The sequence below is a fragment of the Schistocerca piceifrons genome, chromosome 2, assembly GCF_021461385.2.
Source record: "Schistocerca piceifrons isolate TAMUIC-IGC-003096 chromosome 2, iqSchPice1.1, whole genome shotgun sequence".
Taxonomy (NCBI): Eukaryota; Metazoa; Arthropoda; class Insecta; order Orthoptera; family Acrididae; genus Schistocerca; species Schistocerca piceifrons.
This window is the reverse complement of record NC_060139.1, coordinates 650,309,664-650,331,389: the sequence shown is the minus strand read 5'-3', so window position 1 is coordinate 650,331,389 and position 21,726 is coordinate 650,309,664. Positions and strand designations below refer to the sequence as shown.

Genomic DNA, 21,726 nt, shown 5'->3' with positions numbered 1-21,726 from the left:
TAAAATTCTATGTACCGACTTGACAGAAAATCCTAGGAAGTTCTGGTCTTACGTTAAATCAGTAAGTGGCTCGAAACAGCATATCCAGACACTACGGGATGATGATGGCATTGAAACGGAGGATGACACGCGTAAAGCTGAAATACTAAACACCTTTTTCCAAAGCTGTTTCACAGAGGAAGACCGCACTGCAGTTCCTTCTCTAAATCCTCGCACAAACGAAAAAATGGCTGACATCGAAATAAGTGTCCAAGGAATAGAAAAGCAACTGGAATCACTCAATAGAGGAAAGTCCACTGGACCTGACGGGATACCAATTCGATTCTACACAGAGTACGCGAAAGAACTTGCCCCCCTTCTAACAGCCGTGTACCGCAAGTCTCTAGAGGAACGGAGGGTTCTAAATGATTGGAAAAGAGCACAGATAGTCCCAGTCTTCAAGAAGGGTCGTCGAGCAGATGCGCAAAACTATAGACCTATATCTCTTACGTCGATCTGTTGTAGAATTTTAGAACACGTTTTTTGCTCGCGTATTTTGTCATTTCTGGAAACCCAGAATCTACTATGTAGGAATCAACATGGATTCCGGAAACAGCGATCGTGTGAGACCCAACTCGCCTTATTTGTTCATGAGACCCAGAAAATATTAGATACAGGCTCCCAGGTAGATGCTATTTTTCTTGACTTCCGGAAGGCGTTCGATACAGTTCCGCACTGTCGCCTGATAAACAAAGTAAGAGCCTACGGAATATCAGGCCAGCTGTGTGGCTGGATTGAAGAGTTTTTAGCAAACAGAACACAGCATGTTGTTATCAATGGAGAGACGTCTACAGACGTTAAAGTAACCTCTGGCGTGCCACAGGGGAGTGTTATGGGACCATTGCTTTTCACAATATATATAAATGACTTAGTAGATAGTGTCGGAAGTTCCATGAGGTTTTTCGCGGATGATGCTGTAGTATACAGAGAAGTTGCAGCATTAGAAAATTGTAGCGAAATGCAGGAAGATCTGCAGCGGATAGGCACTTGGTGCAGGGAGTGGCAACTGACCCTTAACATAGACAAATGTAATGTATTGCGAATACATAGAAAGAAGGATCCTTTATTGTATGATTATATGATAGCGGAACAAACACTGGTAGCAGTTACTTCTGTAAAATATCTGGGAGTATGCCTGCGGAACGATTTGAAGTGGAATGATCATATAAAATTAATTGTTGGTAAGGCGGGTACCAGGTTGAGATTCATTGGGAGAGTGCTTAGAAAATATAGTCCATCAACAAAAGAGGTGGCTTACAAAACACTCGTTCGACCTATACTTGAGTATTGCTCATCAGTGTGGGATCCGTACCAGATCAGGTTGACGGAGGATATAGAGAAAATCCAAAGAAGAGCGGCGCGTTTCGTCACAGGGTTATTTGGTAACCGTGATAGCGTTACGGAGATGTTTAATAAACTCAAGTGGCAGACTCTGCAAGAGAGGCGCTCTGCATCGCGGTGTAGCTTGCTGTCCAGGTTTCGAGAGGGTGCGTTTCTGGATGAGGTATCGAATATATTGCTTCCCCCTACTTATACCTCCCGAGGAGATCACGAATGTAAAATTAGAGAGATTAGAGCGCGCACGGAGGCTTTCAGACAGTCGTTCTTCCCGCGAACCATACGCGACTGGAACAGGAAAGGGAGGTAATGACAGTGGCACGTAAAGTGCCCTCCGCCACACACCGTTGGGTGGCTTGCGGAGTATCGATGTAGATGTAGATGTATTTACGTGTCGTATTTACGTTCGATAAACACAGAGAGGAGGAAGTAGCAGCGTATTCTCACAAGTGCAGTGACGTCACACGCTACATATTTATTCACCAAAGCTCTGTAAATCATAACAATTAAGCACTGACCGGTATTTTTGTTTGCCGATACCTGTGGGACACTATTATGCGGACAGTATATCGTAACAGTTAGCCGTAACCGTAAACAAACGAGAACTTGGACTGTCCGAGGGGAGAGGAACCCTCTCTACGGGCTGCCATCCTACGTCCGCGTTCAGCGCTTCCACGAAAGTAGAACCGACATAACGGTGATTGGGATCGCCGATTCCCTTTCTTGTGACGAAATTCACATTCGAAACCCTTTATGCATCAGGATTAGTCTCTTCATTCATTTCCAAGTTTTTTTAAATAAAAAAGAATTCACACTGCGAAGCAAATTGGAGTGCACAAAGCATTCGGTAGTGGCTACAGCGCACTGTTCGCTGCGGTTGACAGTGGTAGCTCAGACCCGACCGCTACCTGTATCTTACGCAATCAACACTCCCCACCTAAAACTATAACGATACAGTGCCCACATAATATCGCTTTCCTAGTAATATATTTACAGTGTAATATGTATGAATCCACTTTTTGTCGGAGGAAACTACTGGCCGATTTAGTTCTGATGTTGTTTTTTTTTTAAATTTAGTTTTCAATGCAGTTTGTCTATTTTGAAGCTAATTTCGCACATAATGTCTCGTTTATCTAGGCACCTTTTAAAACGAAATCCCAAGGAAAGAATAATTTATCTCGGAGTTTTATAGTCACCGTTGAGGCCCACTTCTGTGCAACAGAAACTGTGAAGTAGTTGTTTGTAATATCTTAGAACATGCTGGTTAATAACACATTTATTCTGAGCAGTTTTCTTCTTATTTGGGGTTGCATTCGTCTCCATTCCTGCCATAATTTTCACGCCAGGAAACATAGCACACTACCTTGAAGTGGAACGTGGCAGCACACATATTGATGACGTTATGAGGAGTAGAATACTAGGGCGACTGGAGGCTGGTGAAACACAGCAGGTCGTAGCACGGGCCCTCCGTGTGCCACAAAGTGTGATCTCAAGATTATGGCAATGATTCCAGCAGACAGGAAGCGTGTCCAGGCGCTACAGTACGGGACGTCCACAGTGTATAACACCACAAGAAGACCAATATCTCACCATCAGTGCCCGCAGACGGTCACGGAGTACTCCAGGTAGCCTTGCTCGGGACCTTACTGCAGCCACTGGCACAGTTGTCTCCAGGCACACAGTCTACAGACGACTGAACAGACATGGATTATTCGCCAGGAGACCTGCAAGGTGCATTCCACTGACCCCTGGTCACAGGAGATCCAGTAAAGCCTGATGTCATGGTCATTGCAACAGTGGTCCCAGGTTATGTTCACAGACGAGTCCAGGTATAGTCTGAGCAGTGATTCTCGCCGGGGTTTCATCTGGCGTGAACCAGGAACCAGATACCAACCCCTTACTGTCCTTGAAAGGGACCTGATCGCGGTTTGATCGTGTGGGGTGGGTTTATGATTGGTGCACATACACCCCTGCATGTCTTCGTCAGAGGAACTGTAACAGGTCAGGTGTATCGGGACGTCATTTTGCACCAGTATGTCCGCCTTTCAGGGCTGCAGTGGGTCCCACCTTCCTCCTGATGCATGATAACGCACGGCCCCAACGAGCTGCCATCGTGGAGGGGTACCTTGAAACAGAAGATATCAGGTGACTGGAGTGGCCTGCCTATTCACCAGACATAAACCGCATCGAGGACGTCTGGGATGCTCTCGGCCGACGTATCGCTGCACGCCTTCAAACCCCTAGGACACTTCAGGAGCTCCGACAGGCACTGGTGCAAGAATGGGAGGCTATTCCCCAGCAGCTGCTCGACCACCTGATCCAGAATATGCCAACCGTTTTGCGGCCTGTGTACGTATACATGGTGGTCATATCCATATTGATGTCGGCGTACATGTGCAGGAAACAGTGGTGTTTTGTAGCACATATGTTTCGGGACGTTTTTCTCAACTTACCACCAATACTGTGGACTTTCAGATCTGTGTCGTGTGTTTTCCCTATATGCCTGTGCTATTAGCGCCAGTTTTGTGTAGTGCCACGTTGTGTGGCACTACGTTCTGCAATTATCCTTAATTTATGAGCATGAGTGTAGATTAAGTAGTGTGTAAGCTTAGGGACCGATGAACTCAGCAGTTTGGTCCCATACGGCCTTACCACAAGTTTCCATAGCGACAGATTGCGACGATCGCCAATGGAGAAAATGGAGCTAGCAGCTTCGTAGGATGCTCTTGACGCCTATGATTGCGATGCTCTGTTGCCTCGGTGGATGACAGTTTCGGACACAAGGCCCCATCCGCAGTTTTCTTTCCTCCTGGAACGTTCTGAAATCTTCCGTGTATGTCGGAGAAAAATAAATTGCAAGTAGAAACCTAGTCCCAAGACCGTCATCCAATGAGGCAACGAGCATCGTATTCTTAAAAGACAAGGCCTGTCTACGCTGCAGCTAGAACCATCTTCTGTACTGGCAATCAAGGCAGCCAGTTGCGTTCACTGAATAACAAACAACATTGAGAGACGTTCCGCCTACGATCCGCACAAAGTCATATTTTGCTGCCGAGGCAAGTGCCGGCGCCTATAACTTCGATGATCTGTAGCGTTGTCGGGGTTTCTATCTTCAATTTGTTACTCATGACATCCTCTAAAACCCACTGATGTTCGCCAGTATCGTTTGATATGCCTGATATGCCACATGTGTCACTCAGCTCTGCAACTCAAGACCACAATAACTGGCAAATAATTCTTTTTTTTTTCCTCTGAGAAGCTCAAGAACTATTTCTGTGTTAGGCTATGGCTTGCGTGCAGCTTGGCGGAGAACGGGCAGAACGCTCAATGATGTCAGAACGCGAACCGACATTGTAGTGTCCTGAGTTCAGCGGCGTATAGTAGCTTTCTGCAGTGCCATTACGGGTATAACATCATGCGCTCTCCGTTAGGTTTGCAGTTTTCCCCACACTACTTTACAGGAAGTATTCGGTAAAAAAAAATTTATTTTTACGCTGCACATAGCTTTATACGCCAGCTTCATGGTGAAGTGCCCCTCATCTCGCCAACGGTCATACTCACCGTGATTTTTGCATTTAAGTAAGGAGAGCGCGACGCACGAAATGTTTGCAGTGGAAAATATGGATCCCTACGCTTTTGCGTTTGTGCAAAATGAATGAAATTTAGCTAAGATATTGAATTTAACTGTCGACTTGGCAAGTCTCTATCTGTCTCCAGTCTCGAGAAAATGGATTTTATGTGGCACGTTCACTTCTGACCGCATGCGCGCGAGAATGAAATATTCGTAGCATACCTCATATCTCCTAAACCATTAGAGATATCGAAACAAGGTTTTGGAAAATGATAGGACACAACGGGAATAGTATTTTTCCATATGATTAACATATGGAACTTTCTTATCTACGCCGATATAGCTGAACCTACCGTTTTATTTAATTTTTTTAAATCCCGTATTGTAATTTTTAAAAAGTCACTGGCAGCTTGTAAAAAGAATCTGCTAATATGAAAACACCTGAAATTTCTGCTCTTGTGTTACAAAAAATCTACACAATGAGGTTTTCTGTAAGTTTTTGACCTCTCTGGATGCCTTTTGCTTGTTTAATACGACATTGTTTTAAGATTCTGTCGCAATAGCTATTGCAAGGTAAGTTTCTGAATTTCTACAGTGTTTTGGCAAAAGAAGCACAATTAAGCCAGTCAACAAGATAAATGTAGCCGTTTCTCATAAAAGATGATGTTCGTTCAAATGAGAAATATTTAACAATTAAGACAAAATAAATCGCCAATTCTGTTGAAATTTTGGTTGATCCTGTAACCCATCGTATTTTTAATAGTAAACGATTGGAATGGAAACTTACCAAAGGATTTTCTTCCCTTTCTTCGTCACAGAAATACGAAAATATTTTTTTTTAAATTTATCCATGTTATATGGATGTTGTTTGATGTCTGCGACTGTATCATAAGATTATGTGGAATAATTTATACTGCTGCAGTCACTTTTTACTAATATTTTACTAGCACAATGCATTTCAGCAGCATGCTGCCGTCATAAGGTGCATTATACAGTTACTTATACATCAGCTGATAAGTTATGTATATTTGCTGTGTGTGCCAGTGGGGTAAAGAACTGTGTGGAAGGTTAAATCTGTTACAGTGTGTACATTATGTGAATAGCATGATTAGGCAATATATTAATACGTTTACTTACATTTCTGTTGGCGATTTCATTTTCTGGCACACAGTGCATAGTAACAGGTAAATCACAACCTAGCATTTCCACAAACATTGTTGTTACTGCCAATTGCACGCCCTTCGGAAACGCCAGGACACTTCTGTGTCGTCAAATAGGTTTGTGTTCCACGCTGGGGGGCGGGGGTAGTTTTCAAAGCCGCCTGGCCCGCTACGCTCGGGCCACGGCATTCATTCTGTTTTAAGACGCAATGGCTTTGCCTCGCTTGGATTACCAACAGTAGAGGACAAGAGCGATGACTCAAGTGCATGTATTCGCAAGTAGCAAGTGAAAGAACATTCCGTTAGGATTTGGGATGAACACGTTTGTTCGCTCGTATCGTACAGGTTTCTTAAGGACAGCTAAAGGGGAATCCGTGGAACCTCAAGATGGTCTTGGTAGCAGCCACCAACGTTTAGTACTTTATTTATTCTTATATTACGTAGGAACTTCCGAAAGTAATTTGCAATTGCGTCCCTCGTTAAGGGCATTGCACAACAAGAGCGGTGCACTGCCAGACTAGAGTACATATTCTGGGTTTTCTCCACAGACAGTTCCGCTGCCATATGGATAACGGGTGCACCACAGTTTTTGACTGAAATGCCATGGCAAATTAGGTTTTTATGGAATATGCACTGCAGCAAATGCCTGATTTTGTTCTCAGTTACGAAACAGAATGCAGAAAGTGAACTTAGGATGTTCTAGTAATACAAAGAGGGACGCCACACCATCTGCACGGCGAGAAATTGCAATCGGAGTCCCACAGGGTTCGATCATTGACCCACTATTGTTCTTGGTTTCTGCTCCAAAACTGAAGTACACGGGACAACACGATTCTTGTGAACATTACGTCTGAATTGCACTCTCATTAACCATGAAGTTCTGGCGGTATCTGGATCAAATGCAATGTCGCATCCAGCAGCAGGGAAAAGGTGGAGTCAGTTTGACCAAAGCCACACAGATGCGGGTGATACGACTGGGAAGGAAGGCCATCGACATGGACCACAGACAACGATCTGCAGTCAGTTGACAAACCAAAGTAGAGTGATAAGGACGTTCACAGCAGTTCTCGAATGATTCCGCGACCAAAGAGTGCTTTTCTGTGAACCTCTACCCAATACACAGCACAGACCCATCATGTGCCAAGTTGTATCAGCAGGACGCCCACAATCTGTCCCATTTAGGAGAAGATATAACTTCAAAAAAGCGGACTGGACGAAATTCACAAAATGCTTAGATGAAATGATAGCAGACATCCAACCTGTCCCACAGAAATATGATGTTTTTACTACTGCTGTGCAAGAATGCTCTCGTAAGTCAATTCCAAGAGGCTGTAGGTCTCAGTATATACAGGGCTTAGACCAGAGTACAGCAGATAAGTTAAAAGAATGTATTTCCCTCTCTGAAGACAACCCGTTTAGCGAGGACATTATTAAAACTGGCTGTCAACTAATTCAGTCTATGGACGAAATAAAAAGAGAAAGCTGGGTTAAGCTGATGGAAGAACTGGACATGGCAAAAACAGCAGAGAGACCTGGAAGTTAATAAGATCTCTGAACAATGACCCACGAAAGGCTCCTTGCACTCCAACATTACACCTAACCAGATTGCTTATCAACTCTTGATAAATGGAAAAACGAATAAAACAATAAGACCATCTAAGCTTCAAAGAAATGTCGAACAAGAACCATCTAACTTGCCCAACCCATTCACTATCAAAGACTTGGAAGACGCCATAAAAAAGAGTAAGACAGGCAAGACAGCCGGACTAGATGATATGCGTATGGAGCAGATTCATCACTTTGGAAAGCTTACCAAGCAATGGATTCTACAGCTCTTCAATAACTGCCTGGAACGGTACCAAATCCCTAAAATCTAGAGGAAGACTAAAGTTGTAGCTGCTCTGAAACATGGAAATCAGCCAACAGAGCCAAAGAACTTCAGACCAATATCACTTCTGTGCCATCTTTAAAAAGTTTTCGAAAGACTGTTATTGAAACGCATAACACTACTGGTCGAACCTCTTCTTATCCCAGAGCAAGCTGGATTCAGGCCAGGAAAGAACTGCTGTACACAGACCCTTAACCTGACACAGCACATAGACGATGGTTTTCAGTTCGGAAGTATCACTGGAGTGGCCTTTGTCGATCTCTCTTCAGCCCATGATACTGTACAACATCAAATCATCCTACGGAAGATTTACGATCTTACTATGGACTTCAGGCTTACGCAAATCGTTGCCACCCTGTTGCAGAATCGACGTTTCTTTGTAGAATTTCAAGGTAGGCGGAGGAGATGGAGAATACAAAAGAATGGGCTCCCGCAAGGCAGTGTCTTAGCACCAATGTTGTTTAATATCTACACGAATGACCAACCACTTCCTCTCCACACAAGAAGCTTTATATGTGCAGACGACCTGGCATTGGCAACTCAGGGTAATAATTTTGAGACAGTAGAAGAAAATCTCACTGCTGTTCTGAAGACTCTCAGAATATTATGAGGAAAATCATCTCAAGCCAAACCCATCAAAAACTAAAACATGTGCTTCTCGACAGCTGCATGTGAACTGGAATGGAAAGGAGTTGGAACACTGCAGTGCTACAGTTTACCTTGGTGTTACCCTGGACCGCTCTCTGACCTTCATGGCACACTGCGCCAACCTTAAAGCCAAGGTTTCATCACGAAATTGCCTACTGGGCAAAGTGACTGTTTCTGGATGGGGTGCCCACCCCCAGACAGTAAGAACAACTGCTCTGGCACTCTGCTACTCCGCTGCCGAATATGCCACTCCAGTGTGGTACAATTCTGCACGTGCAAAATAAGTGGACACCGGCCTGAGCGAAACCTGCAGGCTGGTCACAAGCTGTCTGAAGCCAACGCCAATACAGAAGCTGTATACACTTGCAGGTATAGCCCCACCCGATATCAGACGCGAGATGGCTGCTAGCAACGAGAGGCTAAAGGTATGCAATTACCCAGCCCACCCCTTACACGAACATCAGTCACCACCACCTCGACTGAAGTCCAGGAAGAACTTTATACAGTCTTCTGTTCCAATTGACAGAGAGCAAAGTATAGCCAGGGTTGAACTGTGGAATAAAAAGACATCCTGTCCACCCAAAGCGAGACGTAACTGAAGAAACTCTGCCACCTGGTCATCAAGAAGGGTGGTGCACATGGAAGTCCTTGAACAGACCGCGCTCTGGCGTTGCAAGAACGAAGGACAACTTGAAGAAATGGAGCATCGCACAAAGCGGAGACACATTGTGTGTGTGTGCAGATGAACAACCTAAAAGCCATCACCTGAAGTGTCGTCTCTGCCCATACTCTTGTACAGGACTGGAATTGGCCTTGGCTTATAGCAACGCAGTCAACGTTGCCAAATACTGGACACAACTAGTATAAATATGTATATTATGTAAAATTGATTTATTACTACTGTGTATATTATGCAAATATTGATTTCTTACCATTGTGTGTATTATGTAAATATTGATTTCTTACTCTTTTTTTCCCTATGTGTTCATTTTATTACGTTTATCAGTCTTTGAATTACTCATGTATACAAACATATAATTTTTTAAATCAGCACAGTCTGTGACCTGGTACTTCTGACACGAATAAATAATAATCCAGAAATTGAACGACCGGTAGAACATTCCGATCGTCGTTTACAGAGACTTGGTTGACTATGTTGCAAAATAGCACCAGCATCATGTGACTTACACTTCGAAGTATAATCCAGCATTTAATGAAAGTTACTTGGACTGCCATTATAATGTGTAATTTACTTTTTCAAGTCCACTCGTTTGCTGTACTTACTAGAGTACAATTATAAGCACAGCTCTTTGTGAAGAAAATGGGTAATGTGAGTCGCACAACAATATCAATGATTTTTCACAAAAATACAACAATGACATTTTACGGTTCGAAAGACAGAACTGAGCTCCAGAAAGAGCTCGTTTGGAACGCACTATTCAAGTTTTGGACTGTGTAGAGACTGTCATGCTGACAGTCCACTCAGAGATATGCACTGTATGCAAATAAGAACACTGGCCCAGAAAGTAAATTACTGAATGGTTTTACACAACATACTTTCACTAAAACATCATTATTGATGGTGTTGAGACCGCAACCAGCCACAAATTTATTTTACGTTCTTTTATTCAAAAGGTATAATTACCGGTTTCGAATCATTACAATTCATCGTCAGATGGCTTTCATGCTTTCATTAGAAAACTCAAATTATGAAAACAAATACTTCAGATCAACATTTCACGACAACTAATCAATAAAAAACGCACCACAAGTTCTAATGAAATCATGAAAGCCGTCTGATGATGAATTGTAATGATTGGTAACCGGTAGTGGTACCTTTTGAATGAAGGAACTTAAAATAAATTTGTGGCTGGTTGCTGTCTCAACACCATCAACATTTGTTTTCAAATAACATCGAAGGTCTCCAACCATGTCATCATATGACAAAATTGCATAAAACGTCATTTATTACTTTCTCTGTTGATGCTTCTTTGCTCGGCTTCACAATAACGCTCGTCACATCTGCAGGCAGATTTCCTGATTCTAACAAAACGGCAATTCCTTAACATAAAGCAAGAACAGTAGTGGGCTAATGATACAAGCCTGTGGGACTCCCATTGTAATTTCTCTCGATGCAGATGATGTGGCGTCCCTCATTGTCTTACTAGAATAGCCTAAGTCAACTTTCTGCACTCCGTTTCTAAAATGAGAACTATGTCACGCACATTCCATAAAAACTTAATTGCTCTAATAGAATTTTATGACTCACACAAACAAATACTTTTGATACGTCACGAAAGATCCCAGCTGGTGATTTATCATTCAAAGATCTTACTATGTACTCAGTAAATGTAAAATTCGCTGACTTAATAGAACTCTTGAAATCCAAACTGATTGACTAAGTATCCTATTACTACACAGACAGGTGTACATCACCTGCTCAGAAATGTTAGAAAATTATGTACTAGTGTTGACTTGACATCTGTGGAGTCACCCTTTTTATAGCGATGCCTAACAATGGCAAATTTCAGTATTTCAGGGAAAGCACCCTGAATTAATGATAAGTGACTAACAACTTTAATTGTTATGGGACCACAACTTTTTATTGTGTTGTTAGTGATATTATATACCGCATCACACTTCCTACCACTTTGCTGCAACATACTACTCTAAAAACATGTTATGGAGAGATATTTAATGCAACGTTTCATTGAAACTGCATAATTTCGTAATACGCAGATATAAATACCAAATCAACCAAATACAGCACCTTAACTTCGGAAACAGTGAAATCGAGATTGCGATGCACGATATGCTTTTGTCAGCTCTCTCAGAACAGGACAGGTGCTCTCGTCAGCCAATCGCAGCACAGAGTCATAGCACAGAACACAAGGTCTAATCAGCCAATAGCAACATTACTTTTTTGTCACACGAACACACAAATAGGGATGGTTAATGTTTTAAATTACCATACATACTTTGTAGTAACAGACAAAATTATACCAACACATGTAATCTACAATGAAACCCCAAAGACACTGTTACAGATATGCGTATTCAAATACAGAGATATGTAAACAGGCAGAATACGGCGCTGCGGTCGGCAACGCCTATATAAAACAACAAGTGTCTGGCGCAGTTGTTAGATTGTTTACTACTGCTACAAAGGCAGGTTATCAAAATTTAAGTGAGTTTGAACGTGGTTTTATAGCCGGCGCACGAACGATGGGAGACAGTGGGGATTTTCCCTAAACGACCATTTCACGAGTGTACCGTGAAAATCAGGAATCCAGTAAAACATCAGATCTCCGACATCGCTGCGGACGGAAAAAGATCCTGCAAGAACGGGACCAACGACGACTGAAGAGAATTTTTGAACGTGACAGAAGTGCAACCCTTCTGCAAATTGTTGCAGATTTCAATGTTGGACCGTCAAGAAGTGTCAGCGTGCGAAACATTCAACGAAACATCATCGATATAGGCTTTCGGAGCCGATGGCCCACTCGTGTGCCCTTGATAACTACACTACACTACGCCTCGCCTGGGCCTGTCAATACAGACATTGGACTGTTGATGACTGGAAACATGTTGCCCGATAGGACGAGCCTCGGTTGAAATTGTATCGAGCGGATGGACGTGTACGGGTATGGAGACAACCTCAGGAATCCATGGACTCTGCATAGGGGACTGTTCAAGCTGGTGCAGGCTCTGTAATTGTGTGGGTCGTGTGCAGTTAGAGTGATATGGGACCCCTGATACGTGTAGATACGACTCTGACAGATGACACGTACGTAAGCATCCTGTCTGATCACCTACATCCATTCATGTCCAGTGTGCATTCCGACGGACTTGGGCAATTCCAGCATGACAATGCGACACCTCACACCTCCAGAACACTCTTATGAGTTTAAAAACTTCCGCTGGCCATCATACTCCTCAGACATGAACATTACCGAGCATATCTGGGATGCCTTGCAACGTCTGTTCAGAAAAGATCTCCACCTCCTCATGCTCATAGGGATTTACGGACAGTCCTGCAGGACTCACGATGTCAGTTCCCTCCAGTATTATTTCAGTAATTAGCCGAATCCATGCCACGTCGTGTTGCCGCACTTCTACGTGCTCGCGGGGGTCTTATACGCTATTTGGCAGGTGTACCAGTTTCTTTGGCTCTTCAGTGTAGGTTGTCACAAATATTTGGCTCCTTTTCTTCCGAGGGTGTCGTCAGGTAGGAACCAAAGAACACAGCCCAAAGTGGTGCGACTGGAACGAGCAGCAGTGACATTCATATTCTGCCTTGAAAAGTATTTGGCTGTTTTCTCTTATTTCCGAATATGCCGTGATTTCCATGGGTGTGGTTAGGCAGGCCGCAACGGCATAGGTTAAATTTTCGGAATATGTCACTGTTTTGGTGCGTTCTTTTTTTACTTGACTCATCTGTAAGTTTGTTAGCACAGTTCGGCTTTAACATAGTTTTCTCTTCATCTATATGAGGCTCTTACTACTCTAATTCCGATAGCAAGCGAAATATACTGCCAAACAGAGTTTCGAATTAGCTAATTTGCTACCTCTTCCACAGCACCCCTTCTCTTTTTCCGCCTTTAGCTGTTGTAATTCAAATTTCGTGTTTTCTAACTCTGCCTGAAGGGCACCAATCTTCGCCTCCTGTTCCTCGATTTTCCGGTCTTTGTGGCGTAACCTACAATTATTCCATGGAAGAGCCTCACTGGTCACCCAATTCCCTTTTTCCTGAGTCCATAACTTGCAATTTTCGCAAACCATTCCCTGTTTAAGTAATCTGCGGCAACATCCACACTTATCACACAAGGCTGGTTGGTTTTAACACTATATACAATGAAAGAAATGGAAATTTATGTTATTCTTTTCGTACGATTCTCGCGTATAAACCTTAGGTCTAGAAGTCCAATTGTAAGCGCAATAGGAAAATACAGGTCGCAATATACATTGAGTCTCAGTCTTATTGTGGATGACGCAGGATTTGAGGTAATCCGTCTTAGGCACGTGAGAAGCTAAGTACAAGAAGAGAGACAAACGTGGATCAAGCTGAGATTTTCCAGGTGCTATGGCTGGAGACGGTACAGTATAACTCCGATGTCAGACTAAGGAAGTAGATATGGCGGTAATAAGGAAATGAGACTGGGCTGGCTTTTTGGGGACAGTTGAGTCCTAGACCCACTTAATATACTTGTGAAACAGAGGACGCGTGTATCCTCCAGTCACGCTTCAACCTATTACGAAAACAAATGGTATTCCAGGCCATGAATCATGAAGGCAGCCAGTTACTCTGCTGTAAGCGAACCCTTATCTTCAGTTTCACATCACAAATGGAAGAAAAAACATTCAGCTACATGTAGACAAATGTACAAAAGGAAACCAATAACATACAGGATAGTTGTTAAAAGTCTTTTTTAGTATACAATGTTAATCTGAGTATAGCTCTCAATCTCATGATTCCTGCTGTCGGCTGGTGATAATTCGAGGCGGTGGTTTGGAGGGACGTAGCGGTTGAACTTTCCTTCTGGCTGGAACTTTGCTCTGGTTGTTATGTTGTGGCGGCTGTTATACGGCATAATTACGACACTGTTCGCTTACAGATAGTGCGTGACCGCGACGCCTTTTCCATCGAATTCGTAATCAGTGACAGCGAAATCAGCGGTTTCTTTATGGTTATGACCTCATACTGAACTGGCGACAGCGATTGGTACTGTATGTCTCCATCTAAGTTACGAAGCACTATTGTTAATATTCATACCTGGAAGTACTTTTATTGGTGACTGAGGACAGTATACTGAATAACATTACATCAGTATTTACTTCATTTAGAGACTAATAATTATAGTTGGTTAGTACCTCCAAGTAAATGTGCCAAGAGCAAGACATTAATGCTAATTTTCCCTGGGTAGAAGGTCAGGTACTGAAGTGTGGATACGTAGACGCAAAACGGCTAGTCTACCACTGAGTGGTACAGTTACGATCGTGCAGAAAACATATGGTAGTCAATTATGAGCAATGTTTGGGGGAAGACCGTTAGACGCACAGAAGATACAACACACTTAAGCGGGTACATATTAAAGTACCAATTATCACAATTCTGCACTTATACTCCTAAGAACCTGCATATCAATTTCAAAATTTCTCAGTTAACTTTCATAGAATAAATTGACATGGAAACTAAACAACTGTATTGCAAGCTCTATTTAGTTGCTTGCTTGAGAACCACCCCACATGGATGACCTGGTGGGCTGACTGGCCAAACATTCCAGCAAGGAAAATGTGCCTTTTCATAAGCTGTGAACAACATATCCGACACTGCCGCCGCGTCCACAGGTAGAACCATGAAACCGGATGGTGATGAGTAAGACAAAGCAGAATGGTAAATACCTTCAACTGAGGAAAAAAATTACAGGAGGGCTGAGTTCCCTGAAAGTAGGGGAAAATGAACTTAAAGAAACAGCAATACTCGCATTTATACGCAAGCATAACGATAGTGAAATGGTGCAGCAAGCGAAAATCTGGAAGTGGTTAGTTGCTAGAAGATAACGTTAATGTTTGTACCAAAATACACAATTTTTAAGGTCCAAATACCTAATTGTATTATTAACGTTGCCATAAACAATTCTAAGAATGTCAGTGATACCAATTTGCAGCAAACTCAAAAGAGACCTTACACACTGAATTGTCTGAATTATAAAACCACCTAAAAACTATAAAAGAATATGTAAACACGAAAGGTATCTTTCACTCAGAGCCCTTTGAATTATATGAACACTAAGAATTAAAACAGAAGGGAAAGGGTAATTAACAAGATGCCAAGAACCCAACTAATGTAAATGAAAACCTAATAATTTTTCAGGTGTGGTAATTATAAGTCATGAGAACAGTGGGCAAAGACCAACACACATGAATTACAATAAAGCAATGACGCATTGTTAATTGAACAATACATATAACGGGCAGTAATGATTGAACACCAAATAATCTGCTACTAGTAATTAACAGGCTCAAAATTTCACATGTGCACGCTTCAGCAATCAGTCCGGTGTCGTGTCTTACTTTTCCGATCAATAGCCTGAGATGAAAGAGTCCATAAATTCTGCGTACTTGATTCGAAATAAACAAAACGCCCCAGTGGGCTCACTTAAGAGGAATCAGTTCTCGCCCCGAGAAGACGTCACACTCTCATTTTTAATCCTGATTTACGAGATACGACACTGCGTGACGAGTCTGACAGAGCACTGAAAGACCTAAGTCGAAACAAGGCCCCGGGAGTAGACAACATTCCATTAGAACTACTGACAGCCTTGGGAGAGCCAGCCCTGACAAAACTGTACCATCTGGTGCGCAAGATGTATGAGACACGCGAAATACCTTCAGACTTCAAGAAGAATATAATAATTCCAATCATAAAGAAAGAGGTGTTCACAAATGTGAAAATTACCGAACTATCAGTTTAATAAGCCACGGCTGCAAAATACTAACACGAATTATTTACAGACGAATGGAAAAACAGATAGAAGCTGACTTCGGGGAAGATCAGTATGGATTCCGTAGAAATGGTGGAACACGTGAGGCAATACTGACCCAACGACTTATCTTAGAAAATAGATAAGGAAAGTCAAACCTACGTTTCTAGCGTTTGTAGACTTAGAGAAAGCTTTTGACAATGTTGACTGGAACACTCTCTTTCAAATTCTGAAGGTGGCAGGGGTAAAATACAGGAAGCGAAAGGCTATTTACAATTTGTACAGAAACCAGATGGCAGTTATAAGAGTCGAGGGGCATGAAAAGGAAGCAGAGGTTGGGAAGGGAGTGAGAAAGGGTTGTAGCCTATCCCCGATGTTATTCAGTCTGTATATTGAGCAAGCAGTGAAAGATACCAAAGAAAAATTTTGAGTAGGAATTAAAATCCATGAAGAAGGAACAAAAACTTTGAGGTTCGCCGATGACATTGTAATTCTGTCAGAGATAGCAAAGGACCTGGAAGAGCAGCTGGACGGAATGGGCAGTGTCTTGAAAGGAGGATATAAGATGAAGCAAAACGAGGATAATGGAATGTAGTCAAGTTAAATCAGGTGATGCTGCGGAAATTAGATTAAGAAATGAGACGCTTAAAGTAGTAAATGAGTTTTGCTGTTTGTGGAGCAAAATAACTGATGATGGTCGAAGTAGAGAGGATATAAAATGTAGACTGGCAATGGCAAGGAAAGCGTTTCTGAAGAAGAGAAATTTGTTAACATGGAGTATAGATTTAAGTGTCAGGAAGTCGTTTCTGAAAGTATTTGCATGGAGTGTAGCCATGTATGGAAGTGAAACGTGGACGATAAGTAGTTTGGCCAAGAAGAGAATAGAAGCTTTCGAAATGTGGTGCTACAGAAGAATGCTGAAGATTAGATGGGTAGATCACATAACTAATGAGGAGGTATTGAATAGAATTGGGGAGAAGAGAAATTTGTGGCACAACTTGACTAGAAGAAGGGATCGGTTGGTACGACACATTCTGAGTCATCATGGGATCAGCAGTTTAGTATCGGAGGGCAGCGTCAAGGGTAAAAATCGTAGAGGGATACCAAGAGATGAATACACTGAGCAGATTCAGAAGGATGTAGGTTGCAATAGGTACTAGGAGATGAAGAAGCTCGCACAGGATAGAATAGCATGGAGAGCTGCATCAAACCAGTCTCTGGACTGACGACACAACAACAATATGCGTAACTCACGGAGGTCACATCCACCGCCGCTCTATAACCACTGGCTGAATTCAGATTCACGAATGTATCCACGGGCGAAATCTGTCTCAATCTAGGGGATTTGCACCACGGGTTAAAATCAGTTTCGCAGCACTGAATGCGATGCTTACCAGATACGTCCTCGTGTTTGCACCGCCCTGCCGTGGTGGCGTTGCTGCAGGCAACCAATCTCTCGGGCTACTGCCGACGTCTACATAGGCCAAGCTCCGCGACCCGACTTGCATAATGGACGCGGCCCCGTCGCGGAAGGGCGCCACTCCTCCCCACCCAGCTGCTGCTCTTCGAGGAACTGCCTTCTCCTAGACGTAAGCGGGGACTCCCCCTCAGCCAACGTAGAGACACGCAGGCCAGCGCGGCAGGCACGCCCGCGCCATCTTGCGCCGTATGTCGCGAGGCCGGCGCCAAATAAGTTACCTGGTACTTTGACTTCGCGAAGGTGCGCACGGTTCATATAGCCTGCAGATCTGTGTTCACAATCACACATCTGAGTGAAATACAGGTTGCAGTCGGTGCACACTTCGGTGTTACATCACGTATATGAATACGCTGTTGAACTTTTGAAAGTCTGCTGCTATTGCAAAACTCAAATCAACTGCGTAACGCATACTCTTCTCAAATTACCGGATGAAATTATACATGAAGATGGTATCTGTTCTTTCGGGCATGTGCGAAAGAATAGATACGATCTTCATTTAGTTAAGGCTCATCAGCCATTTGACCATCTTCTTCTGTGCGGATGCACAACAGTGCTCAGGCACTTACGGAAATCGACAAAAAGCCGCGAGTAATGAGTATAATGGGCAGGGGCACTATGAATATAGTGCGGGACAATAAGTTGGGTATGTGGGTCTCACGGGAGGCGTGCCAGAGATAAGTCCCTGCAGTCGCACTATCCTCTGTGTCCTCGGTGGCTTATATGGATAGAGCGTCTGCCATGTAATCAGGAGATCCCGGGTTCGAGTGACGGTCGGGGCACACATTTTCAACTGTTCCCGTTGACTTATATCAACGCCTGTATGCAGCTAGGGGTATTCATTTCATTGTAATACCGGATGAAAGCTTTGCAAGAGATGTATTTCACTGAACTGCAGTTCTTGGAAGTTATGCTTAAGGTATATATGAAGGTAGTATCTATTCCCGAAAGAACAGATACCACTGATGACCGTCCAGCTTCTCTAGAATGAAATGATAATTAAATCGACACCGTAGCTGCAAACAGGTGTTGATATACATCATTGGGGACATGTTGAAAATGTGTGTCCCGACCGGGACGCGAACCCGGGATCTCTTGCTTACTATCCTCTGTGCCCTCGGTGGCTCAGATGGATAGAGCGTCTGCCATGTGAGCAGGAGATCCCAGTTTCGAGTCCCGGTCGGTGCACACATTTTCAACATGTCGCCAATGATGTATATCAACGCTTGTTTGCAGCTAGGGTGTCGATTTAACTATCATTATGCTTAAGGGGCGTACCATGCAGCGATGTAAACAAATTAATATTCTTATTATATTAAAACAATTTATATTATTATTATTATTATTATTATTATTATTAATAATATCCTAAGCAAGTTGTGATGCGAAAGGGGAAGGAAACAGCACCGGATTGCTCCCCTCCCCGATCTCCCCCACTCTCCGGAATCGCACCCCGGATCCACTTCTGCAATTTGGTTCATTGAAGTAGGTAATTCCACGAATACCAGAACTCCGGAACTGGAGTTTTCGCTGAGATCAAGCCACAGGGGAGGAAGTTCCGCCGGCCGCTGGTGGCCGAGCGGTTCTGGCGCTACAGTCTGGAACCGCGCGACCGCTACGGTCGCAGGTTCGAATCCTGCCTCGGGCATGGATGTGTGTGTTGTCCTTAGGTTAGTTAGGTTTAAGTAGTTCTAGGGGTCTTATGACCTCAGCAGTTGAGTCCCATAGTGCTCAGAGCCATTTGAACCATTTTGAGGAAGTTCCGTAATACTCTTGAGAAAGTAGGAAGACAAAGCGCAACAGCCTTTTGGAATCGACAACAGCCTCGATGTTACACGTCTTTCCAGGCCTGAATGTCTAGATATACGTCTTTGAGTTCTTGTGGTCAAGTAAACATAGCACGTAGGCAGGTGCCTCAGAGGAATTAATGCACTGCGTAAACAAGACGTCGACCACTCTAGTCGAAGAGTGCGGGTGAGCGTTTATGACCACCCACTGCACCGAGCGAGGTGGCGCAGTGGTTAGCACACTGGACTCGTGTTCGGGAGGACGATGGTTCTAACCCACGTCCGGACGTCCTGGTTTAGGTTTCCCGTGATTTCCCTAGACTGTTTCAGGAGAATGCCGGGATAGTAAACGGCGCGGCCGACTTCCTTCCCCGTCCTTCCCTAATCCGAACTTGTGCTCCGTCTCTAATGACCTCGTTGTCGACGGGACGTTACACACTTATCTCCTCCTCCACCCACTGCACTTCCGGCTGCTTAATACTTAAATGAACCTTGTACCTAAAGTTCCCTGTTGCGTGGGAGAGGTGTGTACTCTGAAGAATAAATGAAATACGTGGAATGTAGGTGCAGTTGTAACCGAAATACCAGTGCTCTGTACTTACAGCAACGACGACAAGAAGTAAACACTAGGTTAAGGTTAAATGAATATAAAATTTGCCTGAATGGAAGTCAGTAGTTAGTTAAATTTGGAAATTGTTACAAGTTTAGCTAATGAATTACAGGGAATTAACGGTCGCCAGCTCAGTACGTGAGCAAAATTTCTGTCTTTACAATCACTGTCCGGTAATGGTGAGAAACTTGCGTAAGAATGCTTGGGTTTGCTGCAAGGCGAAAACAGCAGAAAATTGGTTCGTTTTTTGTAGCTTGAACATTTATTATTATTTCTTAACAATTACTGCCAATCACTTTGTGCAATTACTACTATTACTAGGCAAAGATGTTAACACACATTTCTGACTGCGTAAAATTGAAAACTTATTTGTCCATGAAAAAGTACAACAAAAAATCTTTCACTGAATTTTACTTTCTTAAGCACTGTCTTTCAAATTGCTGTTTATTATACTGAAGCACCTGCGCTTATTATTGTTTCGCAAATTATTGGAATTTCACTATTATTTCTTTAATAAAAACACCGTAACAGTTTCTCAATCATTAGGACTCTCGCAGATCATCAATAATGGATAGGATGGATCCTACTTAGGAATTTTGTCTTAGGTAAAAGTGAAGGTCAACATTTTGGTATAACTCGCTATTACTCCAACACAAAATGAACTAACACGCTGGCTAACCGTATACAAGTCTGACCAAGTAATTAGTCGGATCATACTTCAGAGTGAAATGTTGTCGGTGCAATGTAAGGCATTGTTCGCTGATAAGGTGTGGCACAGGCTTTCCTTCTTGTAGTTCCGTAACAAACGAATTTGGGCCCACAGTACTCTTCATGTTTATTCTCATCCGCTTGCGGTAATCATACTGTGCCCAATTAATGCCACATACTCCGCCTGTCCACCAAATGGACTCCGAGTCATTACATACTTTAGCACCACTGTTTTGCGACCACTTCTCAGCAAAAAATGTTTCATCATGCAAATGTTAGTACACTTATTTCCAAACTATGAATCGCAGATAAAATACATCGAACAGTAAGACAGCAAGGAAAAAATTTGGTAGCTCACAGTGTTGTTGTGTTACTCGTTGTCGTGCAGCCGCCTCCAGTTCTGTACAAATCTACCGAAACACGCCAAATGAGACAGTGCAGTTATGTATTCTATACAGGTACAGAATGCAGAATGATTTTTCCCACCGTGTACAAACTCTAGGGATTGACCGATGAGAGGATACGGAACAAAAAACGTCTAATGAACTTACGTTCTGAAATGTATGGTTTCCATGCTAGAGACCATATATTCAGTCATACGTAGTTACAGTGCCTGCGGCCTTATACGCGCTGTACCATGAAGTCACAGTTAACAGTATGCGTTGAAAACGGTTTACACGTTCCTCAGCGTATGCGTCTACGCGCCGTAGCATGTCCTGCCCCACACGTTCACATCGGGCAGGCTGCATCCGAGCAGTGTCAAAGTCAGCACGAATACGCTGCTCCAGTGTCTCCACATCTGGAACGGGCTCTGCATACACAATAGTTTTGAGATGGCCCCATAACGAGAGATCGCGCGGGTTGAGATCCGGTGAATGAGCACGCCATGCAACAGGATCCCCTCGTCCGATCCATCGACCAGGAAGGCACGATTGAGATACGTTAACGGCTAAGTGGGCTGGAAGACCATCATGTAGCAGCCATATAACCCTTCGAATCATCAACGGAACTTCATC

At 43.3% G+C, this 21,726-nt stretch overlaps 1 protein-coding gene across 2 annotated transcripts in view; it reads right to left on the bottom strand.

Moving 5' to 3' along the window:
• The window catches only part of LOC124776212 (toll-like receptor 2), a 183,499-nt gene extending 165,847 nt beyond the window's left edge, over positions 1-17,652 (bottom strand). For both annotated transcript variants that reach the window (XR_007015605.1, XM_047251063.1), the window contains exon 1: positions 17,523-17,652. The gene's annotated coding sequence lies outside the window, so the exon portion shown is untranslated. The remainder of the gene's footprint in view (positions 1-17,522) is intronic.
• Positions 17,653-21,726: the final 4,074 nt, after the last annotated feature.